At 45.1% G+C, this 24,393-nt stretch overlaps 1 protein-coding gene and 1 non-coding gene across 2 annotated transcripts in view; both read left to right on the forward strand.

Moving 5' to 3' along the window:
- Positions 1–24,393, forward strand: part of LOC140460632 (uncharacterized) — a 1,198,404-nt gene that overhangs the window by 577,035 nt on the left and 596,976 nt on the right. The window lies entirely within an intron of this gene.
- trnan-guu (transfer RNA asparagine (anticodon GUU)) lies at positions 6,631–6,704 on the forward strand. Its single transcript has one exon. It is a non-coding gene; the product is annotated as a tRNA-Asn (tRNA).

The following is a 24,393-nucleotide window of genomic DNA, read 5'->3' on the forward strand; positions in this document are numbered from 1 at the left end:
AGATAGGCTTAGGTGTGTTTAGAGGAAAACTTCATTCAAATATAATCTAATCTTAAACTAAATACGTGTACATATATATATATATATCAATATGCCAATCCTGTCAATGCGGATCAGTTCCAAGCGAAACTACACATTTAATTGTGAACATGAGGAAAAAAGCAATCATTTTCCAGGGTGCAAACTGCATACGTGCTAAACTGAAGGAATACACAAGGAAAAGACCTAAAAGAGAGATAGAAAGTATTTGAGCACCTTTGCAGAATCTGCTCCCTCTCTGGATTCTCTCCAGTTGCTTCAAGTAAACCTCCCTGGGGGTCAGGCAGCCCTGCATCGGGAAGCACTGGGATGGTCAACTACGACCAGTTTACATGGAGAACACATCTCCACATTAAACAGCCTCGAGGCAAATTTCCCTTCCTTCCACAAAGTTCAAGACCCCTCAAAGCGAAATTCCCCAGGTAAGTTTGGAAGAATTTCTTCCAGGTGTTCACTAATCATTTCTATGAGCACTTTGTTAAAGTTTGAATATAGCGAGTTTTGAAAATTAATGATTCTGAGCGAAATCACAGTTCGAAAAACAGAATGTGGGAATTTAGACAGAGTTTATTTTTGCACATCGACGATATGTCTGCACAACAGCATATGACACGACAGCAGTGAAGATCTTCTGACCTCATTCTCAAACGTGCCTGCCACACGCCAGATGAAAAGCTGAATACTTCTGTGGAAAAACTGCCGAGCAATGCAAGAGAATGGCACAACGCGTGCGTGTTGGAACCAGAACCCAAAGGAGAGACCATTCTCTCCTATTCATTCAACGTCGTCTTTAGCAGCTTTCCCGTATAATGGCGCTCTGTTCTGCACCTTGCCTCCGCTTCCCAAAAAAGCTTCGACATAAATATTTCACAATGGTATACTGGCCCAATGTGTACAGTTAAGGTGACAACCTCTGAGTGGTCTCCTGTTCTCTGTATCCTATGTTGAGGAGGGCAATGCTTGTCACTGGCTATTCTGGTGTCAGAGAAAAGTTTCGAAACAGTGGAGGGAGTCCGATTCCTGGGGACGGGACAAACAGCAGCAGGGAGACAGAATGAGAAGCAGCTGTTCTGGAAACTCTTTGTCACTTGCAATTCTTAGAACAATGTCAAATGTATTTCACACTAAGCAAGTCTCAGCGAGCTCAAGAGGAGTGTGGTGGATGAGGAATGAATCGCTGTTTGGCTTGTTAGTCTAGGGGCATGATCCCAGGTCGAGTCTTTAACAGTGCAGACTTGTGTGCGGTCCTGGATTCACATCCCAGACGAGGCTGCGTCGCTTAACTTGATTGGGCAAAAATGCCCCATTAATTTTCTCAAAAAGCACCTTCGTGAAACGAGGTTGGGCTGCCTGGAGTATGAATGAGGCAGAAAACAGGGACATGAAATGGTTGGAGATCGCGTTGAACAGGTTGACGTGAGTGGTGCGGTGTTTGCGGAATGTCAGCAATAAAGGTAAATTGAAATATTGGGCCAGCTCTCCTCGGAGAACCGAAGTTTTCCATGTCAGTAGAGGCCGAGAAACAGGAAATAATGCTGTGACAATGCTCCCATGCCTGAAATGATCTGTAGTGATTCGGCAGAGATTTAAAGTCACGAGGACGAGCGAATGCAGTAGACGAGGTAGCAGCAAATGTGCAGGTAAAGAGCTGCTTCACCTGGAAGGATATCCAGGAGGGAGCAGGTAAATTGTGCTTCTGAGTGAAATCACGGTTCGTAAAAACAGAATGTGGCAATTTAGACAGAGTTAATATTTGTTCGTCGCCGATATGTCTGCCGGTGCGCGATGGGAGCATAACCCAGACGGGAAACCATCTTCCCTATTCACTCAATGTCGAGTTCAGCAGCTTTCCCGTATAACGGCGCACTGTTGTGCACCTCGCCTTCTCATCTGCTTCCCAAAAAACTTCGACGTAAATATTGATACACAGGCCCAGTATGCAGAGTTGAGATGCCACACCCGTGGAGGTCTGCGGGGTCTTCTCCTGTTCTCTGTTGAGGAGGGCAATACTTGTCACTGGTCACTCCGGTGTCAGAGAAAAGTTTAGACAGAAAACGGGTTAATCTTCTGGCAGTAGAGAGGGCCCGGTTCCTGGGGACGGGCAAACGGCAGCAGAGAGACAGAACGAGAAGCAGCTGTTCATACAGTCATAGAGATGTACAGCATGGAAACAGACCCTTCGGTCCAACCCGTCCATGCCGACCAGATATCCCACCCCAATCTAGTCCCACCTGCCAGCACCCGGCCCATATACCTCCAAACCCTTCCTATTCATATATCCATCCAAACGCTTCTGAAATGTTGCAATTGTACCAGTCTCCGCCACTTTCTCTGGCAGCTCATTCCATACACGCACCACCCTCTGCGTGAAAAGGTTGCCCCTTAGATCTCTTTTATGTCTTTCTCCTCTCACCCTAAACCTATGCCCTCTAGTTCTTGACTCCCCGACCCCAGGGAAAAGGCTTTGCCTATTTATCCTATCCATGCCCCTCATAATTTTATAAACCTCCAAAAAGTCACCCTTCAACCTCCGACGTTCCAGAGAAAACAGCTCCAGCCTGTTCAATGTCAACTGGACTTTCCTCTGAGCAAGACTCAGCTGGTTCAAGAGGTAGGGTGGGGGCAGGGGCGCCAGGGCGCTAACCGTGTGGCTCGTTGGTGTCGGGGTGTGATTTTTGCTTTGGGTATTCATTGACGCAGGCGTTCGAGAGATCCCGGGTTCAAATCCCGGAGGAGCCCGCGTTTCATGACTTGTGCGAAAGTGCTGTTTAATTTCCTCAAAAAGCACCTTCGTAAAACGAGGTTGGGCTCCCTGGAGAACCAATGGGACAGAAAGCAGCGAAGTGAAATGATTGGAGATAGCGTTGAAGAGGTTGACGTGAGTGGTGCAGTGTTTGAGGGATGTCAGCGATGAGGGTCGATTGGAAATTTGGGAGAGCTCTCTTCGGAGTACAGAAGTTTGAAATCTGGCCCGATTGAAGCTTTTCAAGTCATGCAAAGTCTAGACAGAGAAAGTAATGTCGTCAAAATGTTCCCACGTCTGAAAGGATCGACAACGATTCGGCAGAGTTTAAAAGTCATGAGGAAAAGAAACAAAAGTGGCATTACGAAGAACGCGTTTGTAAAGGGAGTGGTTGGGGTCAGTAAATCCCAAACTGACAAAGAGGCAGATTCATTATACGCAAACGGCAAGACTTGGCCAAACGACACACGGAGTCAACGGACTCCTTTCGTGATTTGAAACGTAAGGAGTTGACGTTATGGAGCCATTCGAGATTCAAACATGCAACTTTCGGATCTCGAGTCAGAAGCGCTACCGTTGCGACACAAGCTCACTCATGCCCGGATGCTGAAGCTGTGCGCTTTTAATGGGGTCAGGAAAATGTTCCCCAAATGGAAATCTTCTCCACAAAGGGGTTTCTGAATTGAATGAATGTCTCACGTAAGGGCTGCGTCTGCTGAGAAGCCGAGACCAAAAGAGAAACTCGGTAGGTTTGACAGTATCTGTCAGAGAAAACAAAATTCTGAAATGTTGTCGCTGATTCTCTTTCCACAGACGTTGCCTGACCTTCTCAGTTTCTCCTGCAATTTCTAGTTTTGTTTTTTACTGAAAGTTCATTTCATCTTTTGGGATGAAACAACTGCAGTCGCCGTATGCAGATATATAACCCTTTCGAATCACTGTGACGTGATTGGAGTCAAACAAACTCTGCGATGATGCACTCTTTCTCAGCTCCACAGGCAGACAGACAAGGGGAAGGAAGCTGTCAGTGTGGTTCTGTATTCGTGGGCTGAGTGGTTAATGCGATGAACTTGAAATCCATTGCGGCTTCCCAACGCAGGTGTGAACCCTGCCGAGTACAAAATGAGAAGTGTCGTCGAAAAGAAAGGGAGTTTGCTCTCCGGCTTCTTCTTTAAGATTCAAATCAGTGGAGGGGGAAAAACATTTCACTCAAATTGGGACTGGTGGGAATCTGCAACCCACTGCCTGTTCGGGTGGAACAAGCAGACACCCGCAGAGCTTCTTTGGAGGCTATGAGCAAAGTGTTTGGAAATGAGACTAGAAGAGTGAGGGGCTTGAAATCGTGATCGAAATGAAGCAGGTACCTGTGGACAAAGGCGTTTCCTTTGCCAGTGAAAGATACTGCTTCACAAATTTGGGCCTGTGGAAGGGAATCAGTGACGGTGATTATCTTTGGTTGTTCACCTTGTGAATGTTCCCATTGCTGCGCATGTCCGTGTTGGAGTCAGAACTCTGCAGCATGGTGGCGTTGGATGCGAACAGGGACTGGCGCACCAAACTCCACCAACCTGTTTGAAATGCAGCTCACAGCTTGTTCACACACCCCAATTAATCTTTCTCATTGTCCTGAAGCCGGCATACGGTTTTAATTCCCGATCTGCGGGAATGAGAATCCTTACACTGTCTCGCGTCAGTAAATGTCCCTGAGAACATCTGAGTCAACTCACAGCGCAGTCAGATGAGGGGAAGCTGAAATAGCCCCACATGCTGTTTACGGGCACATTTTATTCTCCCCAACTCAACGCCTCAACCACTGCAGCTCCTGGGAGTGGAAAAGAAACAATCACCAAAACCCAGTCTAAGCCCTGTGAATCTTCAGAAAATCAGCAAACGTTCATCCCTTCGGATTTTCTATCCTAGGCTGACAGCGATGGGTTTTGTCACTCTTTTGCAGGACATTGCAAGTAGATGTTTTGCAGAAAAACACCACAATGCCATCTGATTAATCAGGACCTGGATGTTTTCGGTCTTTGAATGTCAGTGTTGTGCTGCAGAACTTTGTTGTTGCCAATTTCTGATACTTATCTTCCCAGTTCCCTGTATCACTTGTCGAAAATGTTTAATTTGTGTCTTGTAATCCTTTCACTGTCTGCTAATGAGGATAGTGTTTCCATGTTTTACCTAAATTATCTTGACCTTGCATACCTCAAGCCTCAAGCTAATTTCACGAGAAACCCTCTCCAGTTCAAAAGCCAACTGTTAATGATGACTCTGTTTCTTGTCACGTATCCAATTTCAGATCGATGTTGTTAATGTCCCTTATACTCCTTCAGATCCAGGTTTCGCACACAGGGCTAGAACAGAACAGTCACCAAATACATTGACCAATCTACGTTCATCCTATCGATTGTATTAGCATCATCAACACTTCTCATCAAAATAACTCGAGAGACTTTCATCACAATTTTCTGTGAACAGTTCTACATTAGCTTTGCTGAATGAACCACAAATTTCTTTAAGTGGCTCCTTATTTTCGGTCCTGATTATTAATCTCTCTACGCATGGGAATGGATCCTTCCCACCCGCTCTATCTCTCATCAATGTGTGTAGTTCAATTCGATCTCCCATCAGCCTCCTCTGTCCTGATCAAATCCAGGGGAACAGGAAACGTTGGGACTATGGCGCGGACAGGACAAGCCCAATACTCACCTTTCCTGTTAGAACTATTCCATGAGAAAGTTTAGACCACAACTTTGGGCGTGTAGTTGTGGCCGAACACTTAAGGTGTTGGCGTAGAGATCATTTGGGGCTCCCCGCCCAGGGTGGTAACCTGCTGGCTATGCTTTCTTCGCTGGCGATTTTAAATAACTTCCTGTTGGTTGCATTATCGCTCAAACTTCACAAAACCCGTCTCAATAAAGACCCGTTTTCTCATGTCTGGGAATTGATTGCCATGCAGGAAACTCGGGTTCTGAACAAACAACGTATCAGACTCACAACGTCGGCTCTGTTTACCTTTCCACAGATGCTGCTCGACCTGTTGGCTTTCTGCAGTATTCTCTGTGTTTATTAGGCACAAGTGCTGCTTTTCATTCAAGAACTTCAATCCCTGTCCTCTGGTAACTGACTCTGGTTAGTGGCAATTGGTTCTTCTGATCATTAATCTGCCCATTCCCAACGCTTCTTCTCCCATCATTACCAACAGCCCCAGGAAATCTCCAGTTATCCTTGTTTGCTCCAAAGCGAACATTCTCAACATTGGGAATGTCTCCCTAAAATGGAAATTCCTCATCCCTGGACATGAGACAAGGCGTACAATTGGGAAGAGATTTTGGCAAAATATTGTCAGTTCGGAAATGGAAAAATGTTCAAATGTTCATGAAGCAAAACAGAAATCCCAGTCTCCAGCTTTGTGAACCTTTAGAAACACTTTGGGAAGCGGATTTGGAGGAGAATGAAAGATGACCTGTCCGACAGTCCAGACACCGTCCCCTTGTTGAAGAGACCGGGAGGTTGATTCTGATGTTCTCGGCACACGAACTGATCTGAGACATTGAAAGAATTGTCGTTCGTGCACATCAGGAATTCAAACCCCTTCTCGCCTCCGAGCCAATGAGAGAACTCGGGAACAGGCAAAACACTGAAAGGCTCGAAGGGCGACGGCCCCGGAGTAAGAAAGCTAGTTCCTCGTGACATGGATGTGTCTGCAGACAGCCCCCGGTATCTCCAGAATGCATCTCCCAGGCTTGATTATGGAAAAGTTAAACTGATAGACGACAATTGTAATTCTTGGCGGGGAGGCTGAATTATAAAATCACTAAGCGATGGTGCCGCCCACATCTGCGCCTGTCTCTGTGGCGCAATTGGTCAGCGCGTTCGGCTGTTAATCGCAAGGTTGGTGGTTCGAGCCCACCCAGGGGCGGTGTGTTCGCTGCTCTCCTTTGGCTTCGAAGCTGTGCGCTTTTAATGGGGTCAGGAGAATGTTCCCCAAACGGAAATCTTCTCCACACAGGGGGGTTGCGAATTGACTTCATGTTTTACCTAAGGGACTGCGTATGCTGAGAAGATGAAACCCAAACAGAAAATCAACAGGTTTGACAGTACCTGTCGGAGCAAACAAAATTCTGAAATGTTGCCTCTCATTCTCTTTCCACAGATGTTGCCTGCCCTGCTGAGTTCCTCCTGCAATTTCTCACTGAAAGTTCATTTCATCTTTTCGGGAGAAACACCGAAATATCTGCAAACACCATGTGCAGATATTTAACCCTTTTGAATCACTGCGAAGTGATTGGAGTCAAACAAACTCTACGATGATTCACTCTTTCTCAGCTCCACAGGCAGACAGACCTGGGAAGTCAAACTGTCAGTGTGGTACTGAATCGTGGGCCGAGTGGTTGATGCGATGGACTTGAAATCCATTGCGGCTTCCCCACGCAGGTGTGAACCCTGCCGAGTACAAAATGAGAAGTGTCGTCGAAAAGAAAGGGAGTTTGCTCCCCCGCTTCTTCTTTAAGATTCAAATCAGTGGAGGGGGAAAAACATTTCACTCAAATTGGGACTGGTGGGAATCTGCAACCCACTGCCTGTTCGGGTGGAACAAGCCGATACCCTCAGAGCTTCTTTGGAGGCTATGAGCAAAGTGTTTGGAAATGAGACTAGAAGAGTGAGGGGCTTGAAATCGTGATCGAAATGAAGCAGGTACCTGTGGACAAAGGCGTTTCCTTTGCCAGTGAAAGATACTGCTTCACAAATTTGGGCCTGTGGAAGGGAATCAGTGACGGTGATTATCTTTGGTTGTTCACCTTGTGAATGTTCCCATTGCTGCGCATGTCCGTGTTGGCGTCAGAACTCTGCAGCATGGTGGCGTTGGATGCGCACAGGGACTGGCGCACCAAACTCCACCTACCTGTTTGAAATGCAGCTCACAGCTTCTTCACACACCCCAATTAAACTTTCTCATTGTCCTGAAGCCGGCATACGGTTTTAATTCCCGATCTGCGGGAATGAGAATCCTTACACTGTCTCGAGTCAGTAAATGTCCCTGAGAACATCTGAGTCAACTCACAGCGCAGTCAGATGAGGGGAAGCTGAAATAGCCCCACACGCTGTTTACGGGCACATCTTATTCTCCCCAACTCAACGCCTCAACCACTGCGGCTCCTGCGAGTGGAAAAGTAACAATCACCAAAACCCCGTCTAAGCTCTGTGAATCTTCAGAAAATCAGCAAACGTTCATCCCTTCGGATTTTCTATCCTAGGCTGACAGGGATGGCTTTAGTCACTCTTTTGTAGGATATTGCAAGTGGATGTTTTGCAGAAAAGCACCACAATGCAATCTGATTAATCAGCACCTGGTTGTTTTCGGTCTTTGAACGTCAGTGTTGTGCTCCAGAACTTTGTTGTTGCCAGTTTATAATACTTATCTTCCCAGTCCCCTGTATCACTTGTCGAAATTGTTTAATTTGTGTCTTGTAATCCTTTCACTGTCTGCTGATGAGGATAGTGTTTCCATGTTTTACCTAAATTATCTTGGCCTTGCATACCTCAAGCCTCAAGCTAATTTCACGAGAAACCTTCTCCGGTTCAAAAGCCAACTGTTAATGATGGCTCTGTTCCTTGTCACGTGTCCAATTTCAGATCGATGTTGTTAATGTCCCTTCTACTCCTTCAGATCCAGGTTTCGCTCACAGGGCTAGAACAGAACTGTCACCAAATACATTGACCAATCTACGTTCATCCTATCGATTGTATTAGCATCATCAACACTTCTCATCAAAATAACTCGAGAGACTTTCATCACAATTTTCTGTGAACAGTTCTACATTAGCTTTGCTGAATGAACCCCAAATTTCTTGAAGTGGCTCCTTATTTTCGGTCCTGATTATTAATCTCTCTACGCATGGGAATGGATCCTTCCCAGCCGCTCTATCTCTCATCAATGTGTGTAGTTCAATTCGATCTCCCATCAGCCTCCTCTGTCCTGATCAAATCCAGGGGAACAGGAAACGTTGGGACTATGGCGCGGACAGGACAAGCCCAATACTCACCTTTCCTGTTAGAACTATTCCATGAGAAAGTTTAGACCTCAACTTTGGGCGTGTAGTTGTGGCCGAACACTTAAGGTGTTGGCGTAGAGATCATTTGGGGCTCCCCGCCCAGGGTGGTAACCTGCTGGCTATGCTTTCTTCGCTGGCGATTTTAAATAACTTCCTGTTGGTTGCATTATCGCTCAAACTTCACAAAACCCGTCTCAATAAAGACCCGTTTTCTCATGTCTGGGAATTGATTGCCATGCAGGAAACTCGGGTTCTGAACAAACAACGTATCAGACTCACAACGTCAGCTCTGTTTACCTTTCCACAGATGCTGCTCGACCTGTTGGCTTTCTGCAGTATTCTCTGTGTTTATTAGGCACAAGTGCTGCTTTTCATTCAAGAACTTCAATCCCTGTCCTCTGGTAACTGACTCTGGTTAGTGGCAATTGGTTCTTCTGATCATTAATCTGCCCATTCCCAACGCTTCTTCTCCCATCATTACCAACAGCCCCAGGAAATCTCCAGTTATCCTTGTTTGCTCCAAAGCGAACATTCTCAACATTGGGAATGTCTCCCTAAAATGGAAATTCCTCATCCCTGGACATGAGACAAGGCGTACAATTGGGAAGAGATTTTGGCAAAATATTGTCAGTTCGGAAATGGAAAAATGTTCAAATGTTCATGAAGCAAAACAGAAATCCCAGTCTCCAGCTTTGTGAACCTTTAGAAACACTTTGGGAAGCGGATTTGGAGGAGAATGAAAGATGACCTGTCCGACAGTCCAGACACCGTCCCCTTGTTGAAGAGACCGGGAGGTTGATTCTGATGTTCTCGGCACACGAACTGATCTGAGACATTGAAAGAATTGTCGTTCGTGCACATCAGGAATTCAAACCCCTTCTCGCCTCCGAGCCAATGAGAGAACTCGGGAACAGGCAAAACACTGAAAGGCTCGAAGGGCGACGGCCCCGGAGTAAGAAAGCTAGTTCCTCGTGACATGGATGTGTCTGCAGACAGCCCCCGGTATCTCCAGAATGCATCTCCCAGGCTTGATTATGGAAAAGTTAAACTGATAGACGACAATTGTAATTCTTGGCGGGGAGGCTGAATTATAAAATCACTAAGCGATGGCGCCACCCGCATCTGCGCCTGTCTCTGTGGTGCAATTGGTCAGCGCGTTCGGCTGTTAACTGAAAGGTTGGTGGTTCGAGCCTACCCAGGGGGCGGTGTGTTCGCTGCTCTCCTTTGGCTTCAAAGCTGTGCGCTTTTAATGGGGTCAGGAGAATGTTCCCCAAACCGAAATCTTCTCCACACAGGGGTTGCGAATTGACTTCATGTCTTACCTAAGGGACTGCGTATGCTGAGAAGACGAGACCCAAACAGAAAATCAACAGGTTTGACAGTACCTGTCGGAGCAAACAAAATTCTGAAATGTCGCCTCTCATTCTCTTTCCACAGATGTTGCCTGCCCTGCTGAGTTCCTCCTGCAATTTCCCACTGAAAGTTCATTTCATCTTTTCGGGAGAAACACCGAAATATCTGCAAACACATTGTGCAGATATTTAACGCTTTCGAATCACTGCGAAGTGATTGGAGTCAAACAAACTCTGCGATGATTCACTCTTTCTCAGCTCCACAGGCAGACAGACCTGGGAAGTCAAACTGTCAGTGTGGTACTGAATCGTGGGCCGAGTGGTTGATGCGATGGACTTGAAATCCATTGCGGTTTCCCCACGCAGGTGTGAACCCTGCCGAGTACAAAATCAGAAGAGTCGTCGAAAAGAAAGGGAGTTTGCTCCCCCGCGTCTTCTTTAAGATTCAAATCAGTGGAGGGGGAAAAACATTTCACTCAAATTGGGACTGGTGGGAATCTGCAACCCACTGCCTGTTCGGGTGGAACAAGCAGATACCCTCAGAGCTTCTTTGGAGGCTATGAGCAAAGTGTTTGGAAATGAGACTAGAAGAGTGAGGGGCTTGAAATCGTGATCGAAATGAAGCAGGTACCTGTGGACAAAGGCGTTTCCTTTGCCAGTGAAAGATACTGCTTCACAAAGTTGGGCCTGTGGAAGGGAATCAGTGACGGTGATTATCTTTGGTTGTTCACCTTGTGAATGTTCCCATTGCTGCGCATGTCCGTGTTGGCGTCAGAACTCTGCAGCATGGTGGCGTTGGATGCGCACAGGGACTGGCGCACCAAACTCCACCTACCTGTTTGAAATGCAGCTCACAGCTTGTTCACACACCCCAATTAATCTTTCTCATTTTCCTGAAGCCGGCGTACGGTTTGAATTCCCGACGTGCGGGAATGAGAATCCTTACACTGTCTCGCGTCAGTAAATGTCCCTGAGAACATCTGAGTCAACTCACAGCGCAGTCAGATGAGGGGAAGCTGAAATAGCCCCACACGCTGTTTACAGGCACATTTTATGCTCCCCAACTCAACGCCTCAACCACTGCGGCTCCTGGGAGTGGAAAAGAAACAATCACCAAAACCCCGTCTAAGCTCTGTGAATCTTCAGAAAATCAGCAAACGTTCATCCCTTCGGATTTTCTATCCTAGGCTGACAGCGATGGGTTTTGTCACTCTTTTGTAGGACATTGCAATTAGATGTTTTGCAGAAAAGCACCACAATGCCATCTGATTAATCAGGACCTGGATGTTTTCGGTCTTGGAATGTCAGTGTTGTGCTGCAGAACTTTGTTGTTGCCAGTTTCTAATACTTATCTTCCCAGTTCCCTGTATCACTTGTCGAAAATGTTTAATTTGTGTCTTGTAATCCTTTCACTGTCTGCTAATGAGGATAGTGTTTCCATGTTTTACCTAAATTATCTTGACCTTGCATACCTCAAGCCTCAAGCTAATTTCACGAGAAACCCTCTCCAGTTCAAAAGCCAACTGTTAATGAAGGTTCTGTTTCTTGTCACGTGTCCAATATCAGATCGATGTTTTTAATGTCCCTTATACTCCTTCAGATCCAGGTTTCGCTCACAGGGCTAGAACAGAACTGTCACCAAATACATTGACCAATCTACGTTCATCCTATCGATTGTATTAGCATCATCAACACTTCTCATCAAAATAACTCGAGAGACTTTCATCACAATTTTCTGTGAACAGTTCTACATTAGCTTTGCTGAATGAACCCCAAATTTCTTGAAGTGGCTCCTTATTTTCGGCCCTGATTATTAATCTCTCTACGCATGGGAATGGATCCTTCCCACCCGCTCTATCCTTCATCAATGTGTGTAGTTCAATTCGATCTCCCATCAGCCTCCTCTGTCCTGATCAAATCCAGGGGAACAGGAAACGTTGGGACTATGGCGCGGACAGGACAAGCCCAATACTCACCTTTCCTGTTAGAACTATTCCATGAGAAAGTTTAGACCTCAACTTTGGGGGTGTAGTTGTGGCCGAACACTTAAGATGTTGGCGTAGAGATCATTTGGGGCTCCCCCCCCCCCCCCCCCCCCGGGTGGTAACCTGCTGGCTATGCTTTCTTCGCTGGCGATTTTAAATAACTTCCTGTTGGTTGCATTATCGCTCAAACTTCACAAAACCCGTCTCAATAAAGACCCGTTTTCTCATGTCTGGGAATTGATTGCCATGCAGGAAACTCGGGTTCTGAACAAACAACGTAACAGACTCACATTTCATCTTTTCGGGAGAAACACCGAAATATCTGCAAACACCATGTGCAGATATTTAACCCTTTCGAATCACTGCGAAGTGATTGGATTCAAACAAACTCTGCGATGATTCACTCTTTCTCAGCTCCACAGGCAGACAGACCTGGGAAGTCAAGCTGTCAGTGTGGTTCTGTATTCGTGGGCCGAGTGGTTATTGCGATGGACTTGAAGTCCATTGCGGTTTCCCCACGCAGGTGTGAACCCTGCCGAGTACAAAATGAGAAATGTCGTCGTAAAGAAAGGGAGTTTGCTCCCCCGCTTCTTCTTTAAGATTCAAATCAGTTGAGGGGGAAAATATTTCACTCATATTGGGACTGGTGGGAATCTGCAACCCACTGCTTGTTCGGGTGGAAGAAGCAGATACCCTCAGAGCTTCTTTGGAGGCTATGAGCAAAGTGTTTGGAAATGAGACTAGAAGAGTGAGCGGCTTGAAATCGTGATCGAAATGAAGCAGGCACCTGTGGACAAGGGTGTTTCCTTTTCCAGTGAAAGATACTGCTTCACAAAGTTGGGCCTGTGGAAGGGAATCAGTGACGGTGATTATCTTTGGTTGTTCACCTTGTGAATGTTCCCATTGCTGCGCATGTCCGTGTTGGCGTCAGAATTCTGCAGCATGATGGCGTTGGTTACGCACAGGGCCGGGGCACAAAGGTTGATGCATCTGACTCCACCTACCTGTTTGAAATGCAGCCCACAGCTTCTTCACACACCCCAATTAATCTTTCTCATTGTCCTGAAGCCGGCATACGGTTTGAATTCCCGATCTGCGGGAATGGAATCCTTTCACTGTCTCGAGTCAGTAAATATCACTGACAACATCTGAGTCAACTCACAGCGCAGTCAGATGAGGGGAAGCTGAAATAGCCCCACACGCTGCTCACGGGCACATTTTATTCTCCCCAACTCAACGCCTCAACCACTGCGGCTCCTGCGAGTGGAAAAGAAACAATCACCAAAACCCAGTCTGAGCTCTGTGAATCTTCAGAAAATCAGCAAACGTTCATCCCTTCGGATTTTCTATCCTGGGCTGACAGGGATGGGTTTTGTCACTCTTTTGTAGGACATTGCAAGTGGATGTTTTCCAGAAAAGCGCCACAATGCAATCTGATTAATCAGGACCTGGATGTTTTCGGTCTTTGAATGTAAGTGTTGTTCTCCAGAACTTTGCTGTTCACAGTTTATAATACTTATCTTCCCAGTCCCCTGTATCACTTGTCGAAAATGTTTAATTTGTGTCTTGTCATCCTTTCACTGTCTGCTAATGAGGATAGCGTTTCCGTGTTTTACCTAAATTATTTTGACCTTGCATTGTTAATTTCACGAGAAACCTTGTTCAGTTCAAAAGCCAACTGTTAATGGTGGCTCTGTTTCTTGTCACGTGTCCAATTTCAGATCGATGTTGTTAATGTCCCTTATACTCCTTCAGATCCAGGTTTCGCTCACAGGGCTAGAACAGAACTGTCACCAAATACATTTACCAATCTACGTTCATCCTATCGATTGTATTCGCATCATCAACACTTCTCATCAAAATAACTCGAGAGACTTTCATCACAATTTTCATCACACTTTCATCACACTTCTACATTAGCTTTGCTGAATGAACCCCCAATTTCTTGAAGTGGCTCCTTATTTTCGGCCCTGGTTATTAATCTATCTACGCATGGGAATGGATCCTTCCCACCCGCTGTATCTCTCATCAATGTGTGTAGTTCAATTCGATCTCATCTCTCCACAATGAATGTTCCAGGCTTTATTATGGAAAAGTAAGACTTATAGACGACAAATGTAATTCTAGGCGGTGCGGCTGATTTATGAATTCACTAATATCCTACCCTTCGCGATGGTGCAGCCGGCGAAGTCACATTTCTCTATCGCACCGTTGGGCTGTGCGTTCAGCAGTTTACCGGGAGGTTGGTGATTCAACCCCGCACAGGGATGGTGTATTTGCTGCTCTCCCTCCAACTGCGAAGTTGTCTGCTTTTCATGGGGTCAGGCAAACAATTTCCAGAATAGGTGCTTCTCATTCTGTTTCGCTGCTGTCGTTTGTCCCGTGTCCAGGAACCGGGCCCTCTCCAATGGCAGAAAATTTAACCTTTTTGTTTCGAAACTTTTCTCTGACACCTGAGTGACCAGTGACAAGCATTTCCCTCCTCAACAGAGAACAGGAGAAGACCCCGCAGACCTCCACGAGTGTGTCATCTCAACTGTGCACATTGGGCCAGTATATCAATGTGAAATATTCATGTTAGTTTTTTGGGAAGGAAATGAGAAGGCGAGGTACAGAACAGTGCGCCCTTAGACTGGAAAGCTGCAAAAGACGACATTACGTGAATAGGAGAGAATAGGACATGGCGGATTTCAGGTCCTAAAGACATGGAACTCGATATTGAAGACCGGGGGTGCTGTAGGGTCTTCAAGTGGAAAATGAGGCTTTGTTCTTCCATCTGGAGCTGAGCTTTGCTGGAACACTGCTGCATGCCTGATACAGAGATGTTGGCCAGGGAACAGAGTGGTGTGTTAAAGTGGCGGGCAACCAGAAGCTCAGAGCCTTTTTTTGCGGACAGAACCGAGATATTCTGCGAAGCAGTCACCCAGTTTATGCTTCATGCTACTTTGGGGAAACCACACTGTGAGCAACGAATGCAGTCGACTAGGTTGTGACAAATGTGCAGGTAAAGTGCTGCTTCACCTGGAAGGTATGTTCGAGCCCTTGGATATTCAGGAGGGAGCAGGTAAATGGGCAGGTGTTACACATTCGGCGGTTACAGGGGAAAGGGAATTCAGTGGTCACGTTCAGATGTACAGATTTACACGGAAAAGGCAAGAGAATTATACGAATTGAGTCACACGTTTACTTATGGGGTAGAACCAGCAGAGCGAAGGTGGGCCGCATGGCCTCCGTCTACGCTGTGACACATGTTGTGATTCAGTGTGAGCTGAATATGTCACGAAACACTGGCCCAATTTACACAACTGAGGGGAAGTGCTTGTGGAGATTTGAGTTGTTTCCCGCCAGTCTGCTCTGAACTGAATCCTAACACCTCTTCTCTGAAATGGGAATGAGCTGGTGAAGTTGAAACAATTCGAATTCGAATCCCTACAGTGTGGAAACAGACCCTCCTGCTCAACAAGTCCTTATCAACCCTCCGAAGAGTCACCCGCCCAGACCAGACATTTACTTCTGACTGATGCGCCCAACCTCCCGACCTCTGGGCACTATGGGGCAGTTTAACATGGTCAGTCCACCTAACCTGCACATCTTTCGACTGTGGAAGGAAACCGGAGCACCGCAGGAAACCCACGCAGACACGGGGAGATTGAACAAACTCCACACAAACAAGCCGCACACGGGTAGGATCGAATTCAGTTCCCGTTATGAGACAGCAGTGTTAACCACTGAACCACAAAGCCACATTATTTGCGGTCGTATTCATTCCCTGCAATAATTCCCCACTCCGGTTCAGACGTGAATGACAGGACGATCAGCATTTCGAAAGCAGCATCACCACACAGACACAGTTCCCATGATGAGGACACATATCACCGATTGGGAATCATCTCGGAGAGATACAAGTGACACAGAGTCACATGGAAATGATGGACTGAACGGCTTCAGGCTGCGGCGGAATGACGTCACGCGTTGATGCCGTCCCTCTCCCTGTCTCTGGGACAGAGCGGCTGAGGGAGAAACAATGGCTCATTTTCAACTTCATCTGGGACAGTTGGGGCTCAGATGTTCACTGCTGCCCGTTCGCAGCAAAGAAACAGACGCCAGTGTTAGAAAAGTCTTTCTGCAGGATTGTTGTGTGAAGACAAATTCTGAACACCGAGCAGGCTGCACACAAATGTACTCATGTGGATATACCTGAGGGAACAGTTTCCGGTGTCCATTTCTCTCTGTCCCACCATCACAGCATCTTTCTGTCTCGTTGATTACAGACCTTTGTAATGTAGTTAAAACTTGCCCTTTTCCTACGCATTAGTGTAACTGACGTCTCCCATCCCAAATGATTGCGAGAGAGCAGAAAAGCGAATGGGCTCTGCCCTCCCCAGAACAGTTTGCAAGTAGAAACAAAATGGTTTAAGTCTCCGCCACTGGAGACAGTCCAGTTACTGGGAACGGGACAAACAGCAGCGTCCTGGGCGCAGGGAGACGGAATGAGAAGCAAATGTTGTGGAATCTCTTTGCTGCTTGCGATTCTTGGAGCAACTCAAACGTATTTCACACTGAGCAAGTCTCAGCTGCTTCAGGGGAGGGCACTTTGGAGCGTCCGGGGTCAGGGTAGCTCGCGCCTTGCTGGGCCTTTGGCTCGATGGTCTAGTGGTATGATTCTCGCTTCTGGGCCTTTAGTTGGGTGGATTTGCGAGAGATCCCGGGTTCGAATCCCCGACGAGCCCTCATTTCTTAAGTTGCCTTGTGCAGAAACGCCGGGGTGATTTTCTCAAAAAGCACATTTATTAAACGAGATTGTGCTGCCTGAAGTCGGGATGAGGTCGAGCTCCCATTCCAGCGAACAGGATAAAAGGAAACACTTGCTCAAAGTCAAAACAATCATTGCACATAGTTCGCCCGCGCAGTCCGACTCTGAATGAATCCTCCAGCTGCATTATTGCTCAATTGTGAGCGTGAAATTTCAGGAAGCGGGGAAGTGAAGTGATTGCAGACAGCGCTGAACTGGTTGACGTTAATGGTGCCGTGTATGAGGATTGTCAGCAATGCAGGTACATTGGAAAGTTGGGACAGTTGTCCTTGGAGAACAGGAGGTTGAAAGCTGGCCTGATTGACGTTTTTCAAGTCATGAGGGTCTAGACACAGGAATAATGTAGTGCAAATGCTCCTACGCCTGAAAGGATCGACAACGATTCAGCAGAGTAAATCACGAGGAAAAGAAGTAAAAGTGACATTAGGAAGAACGTTTTCGTACAGGGAGTGATCAGGGTCAGTAGGTGACGCAAACTTCAAACAATTATGTTCCTGAACCCATAGGACAGACGGATGGGAGTGGAAGACAAGAAGAACGAGAGACACAGAGTGAGCGAGAAAAGGTGAAGTGTCAGAAAAACAGAAGTTAAGGAAAAACACAGAGAGACTGAGGAAGGGATACAATTCCAGTGGGTCCCAGCTTTCTCTATGGTTTCATACACTCCTTCTCATCCATGAGAGACAAGCCCTTCTCCTAGAATCTACGTCAGTCTGGATGGTTCAGGGACGGTGTTTAGCACACTTGCTTTCATTTTTCACACCATTGAGTGTTGGAGTTGGGACGTCATGTTGAGGTTGTACAGGATGTTGATGAGGCCAGTTTTAGTTTCTGTTCATTAATATGTAAATCCCAGAACTACTTTTAAGGTACATTCTCCAGATAATTTCAGGTTTTATAAAAAGAGGTGACATCTCAGCTCAGTCAATGCATTAAAGATGTGAGGTTTGAGTCTGTCTGTATCCCAATCTTGAAATAGACTGGTTGTATTTTCAAAGTAGGGATTTATAAAATATGACATGGCTTCACTGCCTGCAGATTGCACACTTTTTGAGGAAAACTGAATTTATCTGCAAATATAATTCTGAAAATCCAAATTCACCCCATAGACTTGTGTGTGCATAAGAGAGGGCGTGGTTGTATGCTTGGTAAAGTGTCATGATTTGGAGATGCCGGTGTTGGACTGGGGTGTACAAGGTTAAAAATCACACAACACCAGGTTATAGTCCAATAGGTTTAATTGGAAGCACTAGCTTTTGGAGCACTGTTCCATCATCAGGTGGTTATGGAGGACACAACTGTAAGGCACAGAATTTATAGCAAAAATTTACAGTGTGATGTAACTGAAATTGTACATAGAAAAATAACTTGATTGCTTGTTGAGTATTTCATCTGTTCATAAACCATGATATTTTCACTTCTTTCATATGTAAATAGAGTCATAGAGATGTACAGCATGGAAACAGACCCTACGGTCCAACCTGTCCATGCTGACCAGATGTCCCAACCCAATCCACTCCCATCTGCCATCACCCTGCCCATATCCTTCCAAACCCTTCCTGTTCATATACCCATGCAAATGCCTCTTAAATGTTCTCAGGTTAACTGTAACAATTGGTGTTAGCTAACATCAATTGTTACAGTTAACCTGAAAATGTAACTTATGTAAATTTTAATAAGTTTTGCGATTTACATTTGAGAAAAGTGAAACTATCATGGTATTCGAACAGATGAAAGAGTCAACAAACAATCAAGGTATTTTTCAATGTATAATTTCAGCTTTGTCACACTGTAAACTTTTGTTCTAAATTCTGCGTCTTATAATTGTGTCCTCCACAACCACCTGATGAAGGAGCAGTGCTCCGAATGCTAATGCTTCCAATAAAACCTGTTGGACTATAACCTGGTGTTGTGTGATTTTTAACTTGGTAAAGGGTAAGTGTGATGGAGTGTAAGCCTGTGAAAGGCTGCATTTGTGTGTGTACCTGAGAGAGAGCGTGTGGATAAAAGCGAGGGGTGGCATTTTGGTAAAACAAACAAGGGCAAGACTTGTACAGTAAATGGTAGGGCCCTGGGTCTTGTTGTAGAACAGAGAGACCTGTTTTTTTGGGGGGTGGGGGTGGAGGGGAAGTTTCAGGTACATAGTTCTTTGAAAGTTTCATCACCGGTAGACAGGGTAGTTAAGGTGGTGTTTAGCACACTTGCTTTCATTTTTCACACCATTGAGTGTTGGAGTTGGGACGTCATGTTGAGGTTGTACAGGATGTTGATGAGGCCACCTTTAGTGTACTGAGTACAGTCCTGGTCACCCTGTTATTAGGAAGAATACTATTGGAGAGGGTTTGGAAAAGCTTTCCCAGGATGTTGCCAGGACTGAAGGGTTCAGGTTATAAGGAGGGGATTGGACCTTTTTCACTGGAGCGTAGGAGGTTGAGGGTGACCTTGTAGAAATTTACAAAATCATGAAGGTTGTAGGTAAAGTGATTAGCAAATGTCTGTTCCTTAGTGAAGGAGAATTAAAAACTAGGGGACTTTTTTTTAAGGTGAGAGGAGAGAGATTTTAAAAGGAACCTGAGGGATAACGTTTTTACACAGACGTTAGTTTGTGAGTGAATGAACTTCCAGAAGTGATAGACGCAGGTATAGTTACAATATTTAAAAAAAACATTTGGATGGTGTAGTGAAGGTGTAGGTGTGTAGTGTACGTTTTGACAGAGAGGAAACGAGCAAGGACTGACTGAAAGCACAAAGCGTGCTGAATAATTTAAAAATGTAACGTTTGGTTGAAACAAATAGCTGGAGTTGTGTTGCCATGGAACAAAAACAAATTCCAATTTGGCCAATCAGTTTAAAGTATGCCCCTGATATCAAACTCCTATCGAACTTGAATTTTACAGTTTGGAATGACACCAAACCAATGAAATGATCTGATGTTTTGGGGTATAAAACCAGACATTTTCAACAGTTAGAGGGGAAACAGCAAAGACAACCAAGCAAGCTGTTAATAGCATTTTAACTGTGGAACCACCAGCTCTTGTGGGAGGAGTGCATTCCTGAAAAACATTTTGGAGGAATACTGTATAACTGAGACTGAAAACAGTTTTCCCACCGAACGTTAAACAGATACTGAGAATGTAAAACGTCATAAAGTGTGTTGCTGGGAAATGGAGGAGAATTGAACTTGCCAACATGAACCAAACTTTGCAGAGAAAGGAAATTTTCTGGGACGGAAGAGGTTGACAGCAGTCAATAATTGTCAGATTATTTGATGAAGGTAACAGCTCATATGGGGTGATTACTGGGGATCCTAGAAGATTCGTATAGAACTTAAAAAATCTTTAATTAGGTTTGAAACATTGTTTTGTGTTTTGATTGATAAGGTTTATCTAAAGGAAGAAATATGCTAACTTTAAAAAAAAATCAAGGTTAAGGAGGGACAGATTGATTGTATGATTGTTTGACGACAGATAAAAAGACATTTATTGGCATTGAGGTGGGAGTAGAGCTCAGAGTGATACAATTCTAAAATTTCACTCTGTGAATGAATGGAAAACTGCTTAAAGATTGGCTCCTGGTCTGATACTTCACCAATTAAAATTGCTGTATTGACAACTCTTGTAATCATAGAATCCCTACAGTGTGGGAGCAGGCCATTAGGCCCATCGAGTCCACACTGACCCTCCGAAAAGCATCCCACCCCATAACCTATCTCTGCACACTGTGGGGCAATTTAGCACGGCCAATCCACTCTAACCTGCCCATCTTTGCGACCATGGGCGGAAACTGGAGCACTGAGAGGAGGGCAAAGGAATGTGCAAATCCCACACCAACAGTCGCCAGACAGTGGGATCGAATCCGGGCCCTTGCAGTGTGAGGCAGCAGCGCTAACCACTGAACCAGCAAAGCGGCTGATCTTTAAGACATTGAGAATAGCTAAAATGATGTATTTAGAAACGTGAATAAAGTCTGAAAGCATATTCAATTGCTTAAAAAAAAACTGCAGACATCTTTCTGAAACTTGCAGTTAAGCCACAGTTGAGAACAGGCTGTGAGGGAGGAATGACCTATTCCTAGTCTTGTGAAATTGGTTCAGAATATGTAGAAATAGAGTCATAGAATTGCAGAGCACAGAAACAAACCTTTTGCTCCACACCGACCACATATCTTAAATTAATCTAGTGATCTGTTTGCCAGTATTTGGCTCATATCTCTCTCAACCCTTCCTATTCATATAGAGACCTTTCCAGAACCCATCCAGAAGGCTTTTACATGTTGTAAATGTACCAGCCTTGACACACGGCCTCTGGCAGCTCATTCCATACACGTACCACGCCCTGCGTGAAAATTTATCCCTTTTGTCCCTTTTAAACCTTTCCCCTCTCACCCTCAGCTGATGCCCCTCTAGTTTTGGACTTCCTCTAACCTGGGGAAAAGACATACGAAATTGAGCAGCCAGACAAAATTCAAAACAATAAAATGTTGAGTCCCAGGAAAACAAATTTGTGGCACCAGTCTTTTTTTCCCCCCTATTAGCATTTGGACTGAAAATCTGTCGGTTACACCAACACCTCCACAGGACAGACTACGCATGCTTCTCAGTGTCAGCAAGCACTGCGCATGTACACCGGTGTCAGCAAAATACTGCGCATGCTCCTACCTGACATCGGAAACATCACACGACATTCTTTTGATGGACCAATAAAAAGCGCCAGAAGACCGGAAGGAGTGTGGTCTTCCTGCCATTGAAATCCCCCTTCTTCTCTGAATGCGGACGTTGGGCTATGAGTTTGTGAAGTTGTAGTTGCTGTTCTTTTCTCTCTGAATGAAGATTGAGCTTCACATCAGACTGCAACTTTCCTCTGTTCAACATCTGGGAGTACAACACGCTCTTTTCTCACCCTCCTTTTCCATTTTATTTTTTTCATTCTGGAGTTCAGTTCTTGACTTGCAGCAAAGTTGGTTCAGGTCTGTGTCTTAATTGGCAAACACATGGCAAATGCAGTTACACAGTGTGAAGTTATAGTCTTTCCTGTGAAATAAAAACAGAAATGAGATGCATTGTTTAAATGGTGATATATTGGGATGTGGAACAAGTGAGAACTGCAGACGCTAGAGATCAGAGTCGAAATATGTGGCGCTGGAAAAGCACAACAAGTCAGGCAGCATCCGTGGTGCAGGGCAGTCAATGTTTTGGGCAAAAACCATTCATCAGGAATGATGTGTGGACGTACAAAGGTGCTTCAGCTACCTTCTACTCAGGCTTTCTATCCCAGTCAATGCCAGTTGTCAGACATGTGCAGGAAGCAATGAGCAAGGCAAGTGGTGTATTAGCAAGAGGAATTGAGTTCAGAGGTGGGAATGTCTTCCTGCAGTTAGGGGGTCATTGAATATATTCAAAGCTGAGTTTATCTGACTTTTGAATATTAAAAGTAGTTATGGGGGAAGGCAAGGAAATGTTTTTGTTTAATATTTTATTAGAAACTTTTTCAAATCTTTTACAAAACATTTATAGACAAAAAAGAACAATACCAAAATACAGAAAGATAGAGGCAGTACAAAATGTCATATCACGATACTATTAATAATGAACTAACTACTATTCTACCAGAACAACTGTACCTACTTAGCTTAAACTAAACTACAATCAAATTTAAAAAAAAATAACCTGAATTCAAATTAAATTACATCACATTATTTTATTCTATTTCACTCACTACTCTCCACTGAGGCTCCCATCCCTGGGAGCTCCAGTTATTGTGCCCATATTCTTTTTCCCCAGCCTCCCTTCCCAGAGCCCCACTGATGCTCAAACTGATTCCCATGGCATACCACGGCCCTAATCAATATTGCTGATAAGTCTGCACCCATATCATTTAGAAAGGGTTGCCACGTCTTGTAAAACCGCCCTGTACTGTGGTGCACCATATTCATGTGGTAGTCTTGGGGGAGATGCTCCATCACTAGCCAACGCCACCCTGTAAGACCTGGGGTGTTTTCCAATGTCGATTTCATTAAAATGTTCTTCCTTGCATAGTGGGTAAGAATACTACAGTCTCTCCCTATGTTTCCCCAGGAGAGGGCAAATTTGCTAACCCCAGAAAAAGAAATGCCAGATCCACTTTAACTTCAATCCCGAGAATGTCCTTCGGCTCCCTTACTGTACCACTCCAGTAAGTCTGGACCTTAAAACATGACCATTAGCAGTGTGTGAGAGTGCCTATAATAATTTTACATTTGGGACAACCTGGTGATACTCCTCTCTTGAACTTAGCCTCTCTAGCGCCATATGAGCACTGTGTAAAATCTTCAATTTCATGGCCTGTGCTTTGTTACGTATTGAAATTTGCCTTACATTTTCCCATATTTCTTTTCCATACTTCCAATGAAGTATCATGTCAGAGTTCCTTATTCCACATCCTACAGGTTCCCTCCGCGTCCCCTAAGGCACGTCCCTTTTGTAAATAATACAAAATACTGACTGAAAGAACACCAGCACACTCGAGTACTCTTTTCTCCACGTCTGACCTGGAAAGCTGAGCTGGGACCATCGAATATAATCTTTTATGTGAAAGTACCGGAATAGGTACAATCCATATTTCTGCCTTAGCTGGCTAAATGACATCAAGACCTCCCCCTTGAAAAAAATTCCCAGAAACGAGATTCCCTTATTCTCCCATGACTTAAAGCCGGAGTCCATTGCCCCAGGTTTAAATCCTTCGGCTCCCACCAATGGGGTAAACGGTGAGGTCTTAAGCCAATTGCCCTCATCTTGCCTCATTATCCTCCAGGCTTTCACCGTATTTAAAATGATTGGACTCTTACACTGCTCGGTCATGGATTTCATCTTATCCATAAATAATTAGGTGACAACGCAACTGTGAGGCTTCAACATCAAGCCAAATTGACCCTGAATCACCCTCATGCCCCACCACCTAGATATGGGAACAAAGTGCATATTTGATGTCTCCAAGTCCAGAAGGATCACCCCACTCCCTCACCCTGCGAGAGCTGCAATTTGGTAAACTTAATTAGGGTATGCCTGCGACACCAAATAAAAGAACCTAGCCAACCTCCATAATACTCATCTGGGTAGCAACAACGGGACCATTCTCAAGGGGTACAACAGGCGAGGAAGAACATTCATTTTATTCAGGGCTAATCGGCCTAACCATGATAACGGTAATACCTCCCACTGCTGCAAATCCTGCTTTATCCTCTCGAGTAATTGTCCATAGTTATCTTTAGCTTTATACAGCTGGTGGAAGGCAGGTGTAATAAAACTTCTCAAATACAAAAATCCTTTTGACGACCATCTAAACAGGAACTACATTCCATCCTTCAGATCAGGCACCTCCACTAATGACCCCACCGGCATGGCTTCCGATTTTGTAAAGTTGATCCTGTA

Source organism: Chiloscyllium punctatum, chromosome 36, assembly GCF_047496795.1.
Source record: "Chiloscyllium punctatum isolate Juve2018m chromosome 36, sChiPun1.3, whole genome shotgun sequence".
Taxonomy (NCBI): Eukaryota; Metazoa; Chordata; class Chondrichthyes; order Orectolobiformes; family Hemiscylliidae; genus Chiloscyllium; species Chiloscyllium punctatum.